This window comes from Rhinatrema bivittatum, chromosome 4, assembly GCF_901001135.1.
Source record: "Rhinatrema bivittatum chromosome 4, aRhiBiv1.1, whole genome shotgun sequence".
Lineage (NCBI taxonomy): Eukaryota > Metazoa > Chordata > Amphibia > Gymnophiona > Rhinatrematidae > Rhinatrema > Rhinatrema bivittatum.
Window position 1 is genome coordinate 140,649,188 of NC_042618.1, and position 13,850 is coordinate 140,663,037.

At 46.2% G+C, this 13,850-nt stretch overlaps 1 protein-coding gene across 1 annotated transcript in view; it reads right to left on the bottom strand.

Moving 5' to 3' along the window:
* TTC6 (tetratricopeptide repeat domain 6) overlaps nucleotides 1–13,850 on the bottom strand; it is an 832,741-nt gene that overhangs the window by 524,103 nt on the left and 294,788 nt on the right. The gene's annotated exons all lie outside the window — the stretch shown is intronic.

Below are 13,850 nucleotides of genomic sequence, written 5' to 3' on the forward strand. Positions count from 1 at the left end.
CGTAAATCCCGGGGTTTTCGGAGGGGGGCGTGTCGGGGGGCGGGCCCGAACCGCGTGGCGTTTTCGGGGCGTGTCGGGAGCGTTCTGGGGGTGGGCCCAGGGGCGTGGCTAAGGCCCGGGTGGTCCGGGGGCGTGGCCGCGCCCGCCGGACCCGCCCCCAGGTCGCGTCCCGGCGCGCTAGCGGCCCGCGGGGATTTACGCCTCCCTCCGGGAGGCGTAAATCCCCTGACAAAGGTAAGGGGGGGGCTTAGACAGGGCCGGGTGGGTGGGTTAGGTAGGGGAAGGGAGGGGAAGGTGAGGGGAGGGCAAAAGGAAGCTCCCTCCGAGGCTGCTCCGATTTCGGAGCGGCCTCGGAGGGAATGGGGGTAGGCTGCGCGGCTCGGCGCGCGCCGGCTATACAGAATTCATAGCCTTGCGCGTGCCGATCCAGGATTTTAGTGGATACGCGCGGCTCCGCGCGTATCTACTAAAATCCAGCGTACTTTTGCTTGCACCTGATGCGCCAGCAAAAGTACGCCTATTCGCGTTTTTTGAAAATCTACCCCATACTGTGCAGTTCTAGCATGGCAGGCCGCGCAGAGAGAGTGTTGCCTGAGCTTCATTGCTGCCGGGGCCATAGCTTGTGGATTGTGCGTTTAGCTGATTATTGCCTATCACACATCGGCGAGCGTATGTGTAAGTGGCCAGTTATGCGAGCAGTTATGCGCACGGTTATGCACAAAGTTATGCGTGCAGTTATACGTGTAGCTATGCGCATATTTGTGCGCACGTTAGACGCACAGGCCGGCACGCACCACGTGTACTGTCGGAGAGGAAAAATGACGCCGCACCAAATCGCACGTAAGATGGCGCCGCCGCTGGTCACAATGTGGAGAGTCGACCGAGCCAAAATCAGGGCCCAGCTCATCGAGGAGGCCGCTCAACCTGCTCGGAACCTCCTTCCCTCACCCCAAACAGAAATCAGGATTGACATCGGTATGGCACACCGAGTAAGGAGACCGGAGGAAAGACTTGCCAAAGCCCTTCCACGTCTCTGGATGGGAGGAGTTCTTCTCTACTTACCTGGTCTCAGCGCTTACCGGCTGAGTACACAGATGGTCTCCAGCTGCGGGGGGTAGAGGGCTTTGACCTTCACAGCTGCACTCGGCTTCTGCACCTGCTGCCTTTCAGCTGCTTCAGCAGCTAAGTCCATGCTGGCAACCGGCTACTGGACAAAGGCACACCTCTGAGGGATCTCGGAAATGCCCCAGGAATTCTCAACTTAGGGAGGGACCCTTAGGTATCACTGCAGGAGAGCGGGGCTTGATCTTCCTTTAAATTGAAGGTAATAATTTTCTTTCTTTCTTTGTATTAGCGCTGCAAAGCCGCTAACACTGTGCTAGTGTGGGGATAGCATCCACATCTACTAGGAGATGGAGAGATACTGAAGAGCTGACGTCACTGCAGGGGTATATCTAGGGAACGTCAGCTTTGAAATCTGACTCCGTCTCCCATCTGCTAGCAGAGGAGTACAAAACCCATTGGTCCTGTGTCCATCTGGCTACACGCTAGGAAAACAATGTAGACCTACTTGCCTCTCAGAAACATTATTCTAGATCCCAGAATAGTTATAAAGCAGGTGGACTCTTTTGTTATATGTACTAAATGGGATATGAGTATTAAACCGGATAGGTCAACTTGTGAAAAAGGCTGGCAGATCTATACTAAGATGGCAGTAGCTTCCCCAAGACTGGAGTCTGAGCATTTAGTGGTGATGGTCTCTGAGGAAATGATACTTACTTTCTCTAAAAACATATCGGCGGCACTGGTTGGATAGATTATCCAACATACAGTCTATAATTAATGAAATTAAAGAGGGTATGGAATCACAGGCATGGAGGCTAATGGAAGTGGAATATAAAGTGTCAGCACATGAAGATCATGATGCACGAGTGCATGTACAGATTGAGGCCTTACAAAAAGAAAACATAGCACTAACTGAAAGAATAGAAGACCAAGAAAATCAAAATTGACACAATAATCTTCATGCAATTGGGCTTGCAGAGACCCTAAAGGAGAGAGCCTTCCTTCCTTTTTTGAGAAATGGTTTCCAGAAACTTTGGAGTGGAGGAGTAGCTTAGTGGTTAGAGCAGCGGGCTATGACCCAGGGAAACCAGCTTTCAAATCCCACAGTTGCTTCTTGTCACCTTGGGCAGATCACTTTACCCTCTGTTGCCTCTGGAACAAAATTAGATTGTAAACCCTGTGGAGATAGGGAAATGCCTATAGTACCTGAGTGTAATCCACTTTGAAGTGCCGGAAGTGGAATATAAAAATCTAAATAAATAAAATCACATTGCAAAATGTGAGCAGGCACACTAGATAGGTCCTGTCAGAGAGAATAACAACCAACCAGGCCAGTACTAGCTCACTTTCTAAATTGGGCAGATAAAATGAAAATTCTAGTGGCATACCAAACAAAGGGATCGCTGGAATATGAAGGGGTACAATTATTATTATTTCGCGACTACTTGGTATGAGTAGCAGTACAAAGCAAAGAGCTATTGGCAACCTGTTCTGAACTGCAGAAATGTGGGATCAGGTTTGCAGTGCTGTTCCCTGCTAAATTGAGGGTCCAGCATGACAATAAAATACTCTTTTTACTGGACAAGCAGCAAATAAAGGATTTTATACAAGGCCAGCAAAAATAAGCACCTAAGCGTTATGATGCTATAGGTGGGAATTATAACTTGTTGAGCTAGTTACTCACAGTTTTTGTGACTGTTTTGACTTTCAATAAAGGAAATTCGATAAATTTTCCCAATTAGGCATGTAGATGGGTATATAGCCTAATCGACCATGACAATACATGAACACTTATACGAAAATGTCGACCTTTTACGTTTGGCCTGTTATGGGGTTGTCGCTGTCAGCTCAGAAGAACGTTAACTTTTGTAATGGTGAAATGTGTAATGGTGGCTAAAACTATCATAAAGCACAGGGCATTCCCAAGTGGCAGACCTGAACTAACACATAGGGTCATTTTCTAAAATGTGGTGGGCCATTATTGTGTGCATTAGGGCGTAACAGAAGGAGATGCAATTCGATAGTATCCGTTTGGTAATGGCAGTACCCAACCTATTTCTATCAAAAGAAACTAAAGGTTTGGTGGACTGTCTATGGGCTTCCTTCCACTCTAGATGGAAGGCTAAGGGTCTCTTACAGTCCAAACTATGCATGGTTTGTTCACCTCGGTGTGAATGGGGCCTGGGAAAGAATATTGGCAGGACAATGAACTGATTAAGATGGAAGGCTAAGGTTCTCTTGCAGTCCAAACTATGCATGGTTTCTTCACCTTGGTGTGAATGGGGCCAGGGAAAGAATGTTGGCAGGACAATGGACTGATTAAGATGGAAGTCTGTCACCACCTTATGCAGGATCTTACGGTACATACGCAAGACTACCCTGTCATGACAAAGCTTAGTGCAAGGTGAATAAGTCAGTAAGTAAATGGAGTAAACTCCCTGTCCTCTTTATCCTGGTGGAATGGGCTCGACCACTCTGGCCATCAAGAGGGTTGAGAACTCCATGAGCAGCACCTCCTGATGTGCTCGCAGACCCCAAAATGGGCTCAGAGGACGATGGAAAGAACTCACTGGTCTGAAGTTACACTGGGCCACTGGTTCACAAAGAACCATAGCCTTCCCCCGACTGGTGGATCCATCGCCACGGGTATGAGTGTCTGAGCTATTTTGCGGCGGGCATTTTGCAAAATGGCGCCGGCTGAAGACAACAGGATTCAATTGAGGGGGCCGTTCCGGACCGCCGCCGTTCTGGACCACCGCTGGATCCCCAGGTAATTTAAAGCATTTGGCGGGGGTTCGGGAGGGTGGGGGATTTAATTTAAAGGGTCGGGGGTGGGTTTTAGGGGGTTTTAGTGTGCCGGTTTTCCTGCCCTCCCCCTTCCCCCGATTTACGATTTTTTAACGATAAATCGGGGGAATTGGTATTGTATCGTGGCCCTAACGATTTTTGACGATTTAAAATATATCGGACGATATTTTAAATCGTCAAAAAACGATTCACATCCCTAACAGAGATAGACTATACAAGCATCCCCACAAGTATTTCGGTATTTAGGTATTAGTACCAACTGTTTTATACCCCCACTTTCTTTTCCAACTCCCAGTTGTACTCCCTTGTTTTATTGTAACTTTCCTCTCTTCCTCTATTTATTACCTCTTGTTAATTGTTACCATTATTGTTAAGATCTTTGTTGTCTGTAAACCGAGTTGGTTTGATTTGCATCAAGAAAGTCGGTATATAAAAGCTATAAATAAATAAATAAAATGTTCTGAGCTTTCAGCAACTACACAGGGTTTTTCAACTACCTCATTACCATTTGGGAGGGGGTGTGTTTACAAGTCTATCATTATATTTTAACTTTGTGATTTAATAGAGAACAAATTAAAAAGGAGCTTAAAGTTGCTGATGAAATGGCACTGATGGCAAGAGGTAAAAACTCAATTTCCAAGTGGTATGCTTTTTGTAAAAATAATATAAGAATATAAGAAGTTGCCATACTGGGTCAGACCAAGGGTCCATCAAGCCCAGCATCTTGTTTCCAACAGTGGCTAATCTATGTTACAATTATCTGACAAGCACCCAAAACATTAAGTAGATCCCATGCTACTAATGTCAGAAATAGTGATGGCTATTGCCTAAGTAAACTGGATTAATAGCAGTTAATGGACTTCTTTTCAAGAACTTATCCAACCCTTTTTTAAACCCAGCTACACTAACTGTCCTAACCACATCATCTGGCAACAAATTCCATAGCTTAATTGTGTACTGAGAGAGCAAGAATTTTCTTCGATTAGTTTTAAATGTGTTAGTTGCTAACTTCATGAAGTGCCCCTTAGTCTTTCCATTTTCTGAAAGAGTAAATAACCTATTCACATTTACCCGTTCTAGACCTCTCATGATTTTTTACACCTCTATCAGCTGTCTCTTCTCCAAGCTAAACAGCTCCAACTTCTTTAGCCTTTCCTCATAGTGGAGCCATTCCATCCCCTTATCATTTTGGTCACCCTTCTTTGTACCTTCTCCAGTGCAACTATATCTTTTTTGAGATGTGGTGACCAGAACTGTACACAGTATTAAAGGTGCGGCTCACCATGAGCGATACAGAGGCATTAAGACATTTTACATTTTATTCTCCATTCTCTTCCTAATAATTCCTAACATTCTGTTTGCTTTTTTGAGTGCAGCAGCACACTGAGCCGACAATTTCAATGCATTATCCACTATGACACCTAGATTCTTTTCCTGGGTGGTAGCTCCTAATATGGAACTTAACATTATGTAACTACAGCATGGATTATTTTTCCCCTATATGCATCACCTTGAACTTGTCCACATTAAATTTCATCTATCATTTGGATGCACAATCTTCATCTTGCAAGGTCCTCCTGTAATGTATCACAATCCGCTTGTGATTTAACTACTCTGAATAATTTTGTATCATCCGCAAATCTGATAACCTCACTCGTCGTATTCCTTTCCAGATCATTTATAAATATATTGAAAAGCACCGGTTCAAGTACAGATCCCTGAGGCATTTCACTGTTTACCCTTTGCCTCTGAGAAAATTGACCATTTAATCCTACTCTCTGTTTCCTGTCTTTTAATCAATTTGTAATCCACGAAAGCAGATCGCCTCCTAGCCCATGACTTTTTAGTTTTCTTAGAAGCCTCTCATGAGGGACTTTGTCAACGCCTTCTGAAAATCCAAATACACTATATCTACCGGTTCACCTTTATCCACATATTTATTAACCCCTTCAAAAAAATGAAGCAGATTTGTTAGGCAAGACTTCCCTTGGGTAAATCCAGGGTTAGTTATTTATTTATTTATTTATTTATGTATTTATTTATTATTTTTATATACCGACATTCGATCTGAGATATCACATCGGTTTATATTCAGGTACTGTAGGTATGTTGACTGTTATGCTTCGACTCCTGAAGGAGGAGGAGTTAGCAATCTTATTGTGAACTAGCTCCTACGGAGGGTGGAGTTAGCAATCTGTATGAAACGGCTCCTGAGGAAGGAGGAGTTAGCATCTGTTATGCTTCTGACTCCTGTGGAGGGAGGAGTTAGCAAACTGTTATGATCTGCTCCTGAGGAAGGAGGAGTAGCAATCTGATATGCTCAGCTCCTGTAGAGGGAATAGTAAACAATCTGTTAGGATTTAGACTGCGGAGTAGCAATCTGTTATGAATCTGTTGCTGAAGACTCCTGATGAAGAGAAGTAGCAATCTGTTACCAACGGAGTGCTTCGAGAGGGCACTCAGCTGCAGAGGAATGTAGATAGGTGGATCCTTGGGCCAACAGCAGATGACTGCGCCCCCAGAAGGATATCCTGAGAGGGACCACCGGCTAGGCTTGAGTACGGAGACAGACACAGATAAATCTTTTATTAGACAGGTTATTAGAACCACCAGAGGTGGCAGTAGTGAGCTGATATGCCCGGCAGGGCTGAAGTCCCTCAGATACTGGAACAGTGATCCCAGGGTTGAGCTGTAGAGAAACTATAGATAGTGAGTAGACAGGATACTGTGTTCATAGCCAGAACTGGATGACAAACTCACATAAGGTCTATAAGAAGCTAAGTAGTTGGAAAGGGTTAGGCCCTCGAGGAGCGAGTACCTGGTTCCAGGAAAAGCTCTGAGAGACTGGTGGTAACTCACAAATGTCTGTATCTGTGATAGCTTCCAGGCAGTAGAGAATCTTCAGAGTGTTCAGGAACATGGGTCTTCGAGGAGCAAGTACAGGTTCCTATCGGCAATAGGAAATAAAGAAAAGAGAGCAAGGCCCCCGAGGAGCGGGTACCCCTGGTAAGTCCGAGGAGGCAGAGTTGCTTAGGTAGAGTAACCCTTGCTAACTCGATGTATTAGCAAATTCTGAGACCTTTTATATTGGAAGCGGATGACGTCATCTCAGGGGAACACCCCGGAGGTTCGCGCCCTTGCTGGTACATCAATTGGAGCATGCGCACGCGCCCTACGTCATCAGAAATATGGCGGATCCACAGCGCTGTGCCAGTCCGGGGACGCCGGAGGAAGATGGCAAGAAGACTCTGCGGCAGCTAACCATCCATCAGACCCGGAGGGAGTCGCCACAGAGATAAAGAGGGCGGAGTGAGGGCGTCGAGCAGCAACGGACACTACAGTTGACTGTGTTCCATTTTGTGTTCCATTTTGTGTTCCATTTTGATCTTTAGAATAGTTTCCACTATTTTTCCCAGCACTGATGTCAGGCTCACTGGTCTACAGTTACCCAGATTGCCCCTGGAGCCCTTTTTAAATATTGAGGTTACACTGGCCACCCTCCAGTCTTCAGGTACAATGGATGATTTTAATGATAGGTTACAAATTTTAACTAATAGATCAGAAATTTATTTTTTAGTTCCTTCAGTACCTAGGATGCATACCATCTGGTCCATGTGATTTGCTACTCTTTAGTTTGTCAATCTGGCCTACTACATCTTCCTGGTTCACAGTGATTTGGTTCATTTCGTCTGACTCATCACCCTTGAAAACCATATCCGGAACTGGTATCTCCTCAACATCCTCATTAGTAAACACAGAAGCAAATAATTCATTTAGTCTTTCTGCAATGGCCTTATATTCCCTAAGAGCCCCTTTAACCCCTCGGTCATCTAACAGTCTGACAGATTCTTTGTCCAAACAGTAATGAGCTGCAAAGGTGTGAAGATAACTCTATGTTGCTGCTTTACATATGTCAAGAATTGGCACTGAACAATAGTGTGCTACTGAGGTTGACATTGCTCTTACTGAATGCACCTTTACTCGCCCTTGGAGAGGAAGGCCTGCTTTTTCATAACAGAATTTTATGCAATCTGCAAGCCAGTTGGAGAGAGTGTGTTTGCCCACTGGATTACCTGGTTTGTTTGGATCAAAAGATACAAAGAGTTGAGTGGATTTTCTGTGGACTGCAGTGCAGTCTAAGTAAAAAGCCAGTGCACGTTTACAGTCCAAGGTATGCAAGGCCCATTCTCCTTGGTGAGAGTGAGGTCTTGGGAAGAATGTGGTCAAAACTATGGATTGGTTCAAGTGGAATTCCATAACTACTTTGGGAAGGAATTTTGGATGTGTACAGAGAACCACTCTGTCATGTAGGAATTTTGTGTAGGGTGAGTACATGACAAGTGCTTGTAACTCACTAACCCTTCTAGCCGATGTAATGGCTATAAGGAAGATAGTCTTCCATGTGAGAAATTTAGGATCACAGGAAGTCATGGGTTCAAAAGGAGAACGCATGAGTCTTGTTAAGACCAGATTCAGGTCCCATTCTGTGACAGGTGGTCGAATTGGTGGTTTAAGATGAGTTAAACCTCTCATAAACCTGGTGACAAGAGGTTGTATGGATATTTGTGCATCTCCCATCTTGTTATGGTAAGCTGAGATTGCACTTCAATGTACTCTTACAGATGAGGTCTGGAGACCAGAGTCTGAAAGATGGCATAAATAGTCTAGTAGAGAAGGCGTGGAGCAGGAGAAAGGGTCTATGTTCTTTTGCGTGCACCACAAAATAAACCTTTTCCATTTCAAAGAATAATTCTTTCGGGTCGAAGGTTTACGTGAAGCTATAAGCACTTGAGGGACATTGGTTGAAAGACTGAGTGGTTGTAAGATCAAGGTTTCAACATCCATGCTGTCAGGGATAGGGATTGAAGGTTGGGATGGCGCAACCGACCCTGATCCTGAGCTATGAGAGTGGGAGCTACACCCAGGCGAATTGGTTCTCTGATCGAGAGGTCTAGAAGTATGGGAAACCATACTTGTTGAGGCCAATATAGGGTTATGAGTATCATGGACCCCTTGTCCTGTTGTAGCTTCACTAGAGTTTTGGTTATGAGTGGTATCGGAGGATACACGTATAGCAGCCCTGAGTTCCAAGGGCGAGCAAAGGTGTCCTTGGCTGGCTGGTGTTTCTGTCTGTGCAGAGCGCAGAATTTGTCCACTTTGTGATTCAGATGTGAAGCAAAGAAGTCTATAGTTGGTTGTCCCCAACGTTGAAATATCCTTGTCGCTACTAAGGGATCCAGGGACCACGCGTGTGGTTGGAACTGACGACTGAGGCAATCTGCTACTACGTTGTGAATGCCTTCCAGATAAGTGGCCCGGAGAAACATTGAGTGTGTTAGGGCCCAGTCCCAAATCTGTGCGGCTTCTTGACAAAGGAGATACGAGCCTGTACCTCCCTGTTTGTTCAGGTACCACATGGCTACTGTGTTGTCCGTTTGAATCAGCACAGTCTTGTGTGAAAGGCAGTCCTTGAATGCATGCAGCGCATAACGTATAGCTTGAAGTTCCAAGATATTGATTTGAAATGTTGCTTCAAGTTTTGACCAAGTACCTTGGGTTTGGAGATTGTCTATGTGAGCACCCCAACCTAAGGTGGATGCATCTGTAGTTAAATTTATCTGTGGGACTGGTTGTTGGAAGGGCAAGCCCTTGCGCAAGTTGTCCTTGTTCGCCCACCAAAGTAGAGATGAACGCAGCTGGTGGGTTACTTGAATTGGAGAGGACAATGGTTGAATGGCTTGGATCCATTGTGATCTTAAAGTCCATTGGGTATTCTCATGGCTAGTTTTTCCATAGGAGTGACATGAACTGTGGAGGCCATGTGGCCTAGTAAGGTTAGAATCTAATGAGCTGTTGCTTGTTTCTTAGAGTGGAGCGAGTTTGCCAATAGGGAAAGTGTCTCTGCCCAATCGTCGTGTAGAAAGGCTTTTGAGAGGATGGTGTTCAATTCTGCTCCGATGAATTGAAGCAGGTGAGACGGAATGAGATGGGACTTTTGATAATTGATGAGAAAACCCATGGAGTGAAGTAGAGCAATTGTTCGGTTGAGAGAAGTTAGTGCTCCTTGTTGAGATTAACTTCTGATGAGCCAGTCGTCTAGATAAGGGAAGACGTGGACACTTTCCTTGTGTAAGTGTGCTGCTATTACTCCAGGCATTTTGTGAATACTCTGGGAGCTGAAGCGAGTCTGAACGGTAGTACTCTGTACTGGAAATGTTGATGACCCACCAGGAAGTGCAGATACTTGCGATGAGGAGGGAACATTGGAATGTGAGCGTAAGCGTCTTGTAGATCCAGAGAACAAAGCCAATCTCCTGTTTGAAAAAGTGGAAGCATGGTGCCTAGAGATTTTCTTTCTTCAGAAATTTGTTGGGATTTCTGAGGTCTAGGATGGAACGTAGGCCTCTGGTTTTCTTTGGAATGAGGAAATAACGGGAGTAGAATCCTCTGCCCTGCTGAGACCGGGGCACCGGCTCTACGGCTCTGGCCCTCAGAAGGGTGAAAAATTCTGCTTGTAGATGAATTATGTGATTTTCGTTTAACGAAAGATGTTTTGGTGGAGAATCTCTTGGAGTTGAGAGGAAACTGAGCTGGTAACCTCAAGATATTATTGAGAGTACCCATTGGTCTGTTGTTATCTGTAACCAATGGTTGTAGGAGGAAACTCGGCCTCCTACTGGAAGAGTCGGTTTTGCATTGTGGATATGGCTTTGGTCTCTGGTGGTGGCCTCAAAAACCTGCAGCCGGTCCCATCTGCAGTGGAGGTTGAGGCCTAGCAGCTCTAGGCTGCCTGGGTTGAGATCTTTGCTGCGGACGAGAAGATCTGCCCCTGGATGCTAGAGGGTAGTAACGTCTCTGTCTGTAGAAAGGATTTTGAGATTCCTTCCTTGGAGGACTGCGAGATGATGATGCAGCAGAGTCTTGCGGAACTGACGACAGCTGACACAAGGTTTCCATATGTTCTTTCAGTTGGGCCACAGCATCCTGTACCTTTGAGCCAAAGAGGTTGTCACCTATGCATGGCAAATCAACCAGTTTTTCCTGTACCTCAGGTCTGAGTTCAGAGGCTTTCAAACATGCCCAGCGACGTGCACTTATACCTGAGGCCGCTACTCTCGAAGCTGTTTCAAAGTTGTCATAAGCGGCTCGGACTTCGTGTTTTCTAGCTTCAAGTCCTTTGTATATTATGGCCTGAGCTGCTTCTTGGTACTGCTGAGGTAGGGAGTTGGAAAGTTCCTGCATCTGCTTCCAAAGATTCCTCTGTTATTGCGTCATATATAGCTGTTATGACGCAATCCTTGAATTGAGCATAGCTCCCTGGTATACTTTCCTGCCGAAGGAGTCCAGGAATCTGTGGTCCTTTCCAGGAGGAGTGGAGGAATGAGGTCTTATTCTCTTGGATTTCTTCTGTGCCGACTCAACAACTGATTGATGTGGCAGTTGTGATTTTTGGTATCCAGGAACATTTTGGACCAGATAAGTGGTGTCCACTCTTTTGTTAATCGGTGGAACTGAGCATGGATGTTCCCAGAGTCTATGCTGTAATTCCAACAGTACTTCGTGGACATGGATGGCTAGGACCTCTTTTGGAAGTCCACAAACTGTAAAACTTCCAAAGTTTGCTGTCTCGTGTCCTCTTCAGATACCAAGTTAAATGGTATTGTGTCTGCCATGTCCTTAATAAAATTAGTAAAGGACAAATCCTCTGGTGGGGATTTCTTCCTACCTTCCTCTGGAGAAGGGTCAGACATGAAGCTCTCGGAGGAAGTATCCGTATGCTTGTCTTCCCATGAATCATATGGTTCTTCTCTACAAGGAGAAGTGGGAGAAGACCTCGGAGGTGGAAAAAGTCCTGAAGGTCCTGGCTGTGGATCATCAAACGGTGTCCGTCCAGGAATTTCTTCATTTGGTTTAGATGGAATAGATTTCGGTAGGAGAGCACCGACGACCGCGTCAAAGCTATTCATCAGAAGTTGAAATAACGCCAATTCCGGTTGTCCTGGGGCCCCAGGCACTGGCATCGGTATTGTCGGGACTGGTTCCAGCATTGGTCTGGGTATCGGACGGTAAAGGCGTCAGCGTCGGTAGATGCTTTGGTACAGGTGCAGTCAGCTGCTTCGGTGTTGGTACCGGCATCGGTGCAGGCACCGGCATCAGCGGGAGTGCCGGCATCGGTGCGGGCACCGGTATCGACATCGGCGACGGAATCGATGGTCCTGTAATGCTTGCAGTACCGCTTGGCGGATAAATCCGCTCAATTCCTCCGTGATAGCTGGTGCAGGCAGAGCAGCTACACATGGTGGCGGTGGAGGTGTCCTTCCACAGGGCCCTGTGGAGGTTTGATGGCAGGTACATCGGGAGGAGGTGAACACCTTGGCATTGAAGGCCTCGGTATTTCCTGAAGACGAAGTCGTTTGGCGGTCGATTTCTCTGGGGATAGTAGAGCCTCCAGAATCGATGGATGGCGATGTCGATGCCGATGCTTCGGTTGATGTTCCGCCGCTGACCTCGTCGATGCCATGGATGGGGGTCAGCAATGAACGATCCCCCGAACCTTCCGGACGACGTTTTTTGAGAATTAGATGTTTTGAAACTCCGGCCGGAGATGACTGAGTGGACGTCGATGGAGAAGGTAAAAGTTGTAGGTGGAACAAATGTTCCATCTTTTCTTGTCAGGCCTTTCGACCCTTCATGGTCATTTCGGCACACTTTGGGCAGGATGTTATATCGTGTCATTGGCCCAAACAAAGTACACACTCGAGGTATGGATCTGTAATGGACATGGTCCGATTACAATTGGGACATTTTTTGAATCCCATGGCCATATTTCCTTCGACAGCCATCGATGAAAATGAGAAGAAAAATATTTTTACTCAAAAGAGTCAAAATGAGACAAAAATTACTCACCGGCCGGTGGTAACGTGGAAGACACTGATATGGGAGAGAAATAATTGCTTTTAAATCTGATTTTTAGTCAGAAATGTATGTGAGAAAACTCACACAGGCTCCTGTTCTGCGATGCCAAAAGCAGCACGGAAAAACGAAGACTGAAGGGAGACCCCTGTGGCTGAGAATATCATGGCATGCTGGGCATGCTCAGTGGGCTCAGAGTGCCAGTCAAAAGTTTCTAGAAACTTTGACAAAAAGTTTTCCGCAACAGGGCTCCATCAATGATGTCACCCATATGTGAGGACTAGCATTCTGCTTGTCCTGGGATAAAGTTCTTTTTCACTCAACGCACAATTAAGCTCTGGAATTTGTTGCCAGAGGATGTGGATAGTGCAGTTAGTGTAGCTGGGTTTAAAAAAGGATTGGATAAGTTCTTGGAGGAGAAGTCCATTAACTGCTATTAATCAAGTTTACTTAGGGATTAGCCACTGCTATTAATTGCATCAGTAGCATGGGATCTTCTTGGTGTTTTGGTAATTGCCAGGTTCTTGTGGCCTGGTTTGACCTCTGTTGGAAACAGGATGCTGGGCTTGCTGGACCCTTGGTCTGACCCAGCATGTCAATTTCTTTTGTTCTAATATGTGTGTGTATGTGTGTGGAAAACAGGAGTGAATGCATGTGTGTGTGTGTAGAAGGAAAGAAGTGAGTGTTGTGGTTCCGGTCATGACCCTTGCGACCGGACCCTTACCTTCTTCCTGCGAAGGAGACGCCGGCTGAGCCGCGGATTCCCCGGGCCAGCTTGGGCCTACATCATGGCGTCCCAACGAGGGAGACGCCGCTGAACGCTGTGCTAACCCCGCCCCCCAGGCTCACGCGCGCGCAGAGGGAATCCTTTTAAAGTGCCTCTGGCGCAAAGAGCGGAGCCAGCCTCCTTGCTGATGTCAGACACCGAGGGAGATTTAAACTCGGCGTCTGACCCCAGGTCCTCGCCTTGCAACGCGGTCGACTCGTCTGAGTGGAGAGTTGCTGTCCTGATCCTGCCTGCCTGATCCTGACTCTGCCTGCCTGATCCTGATCCTGATTCTGCC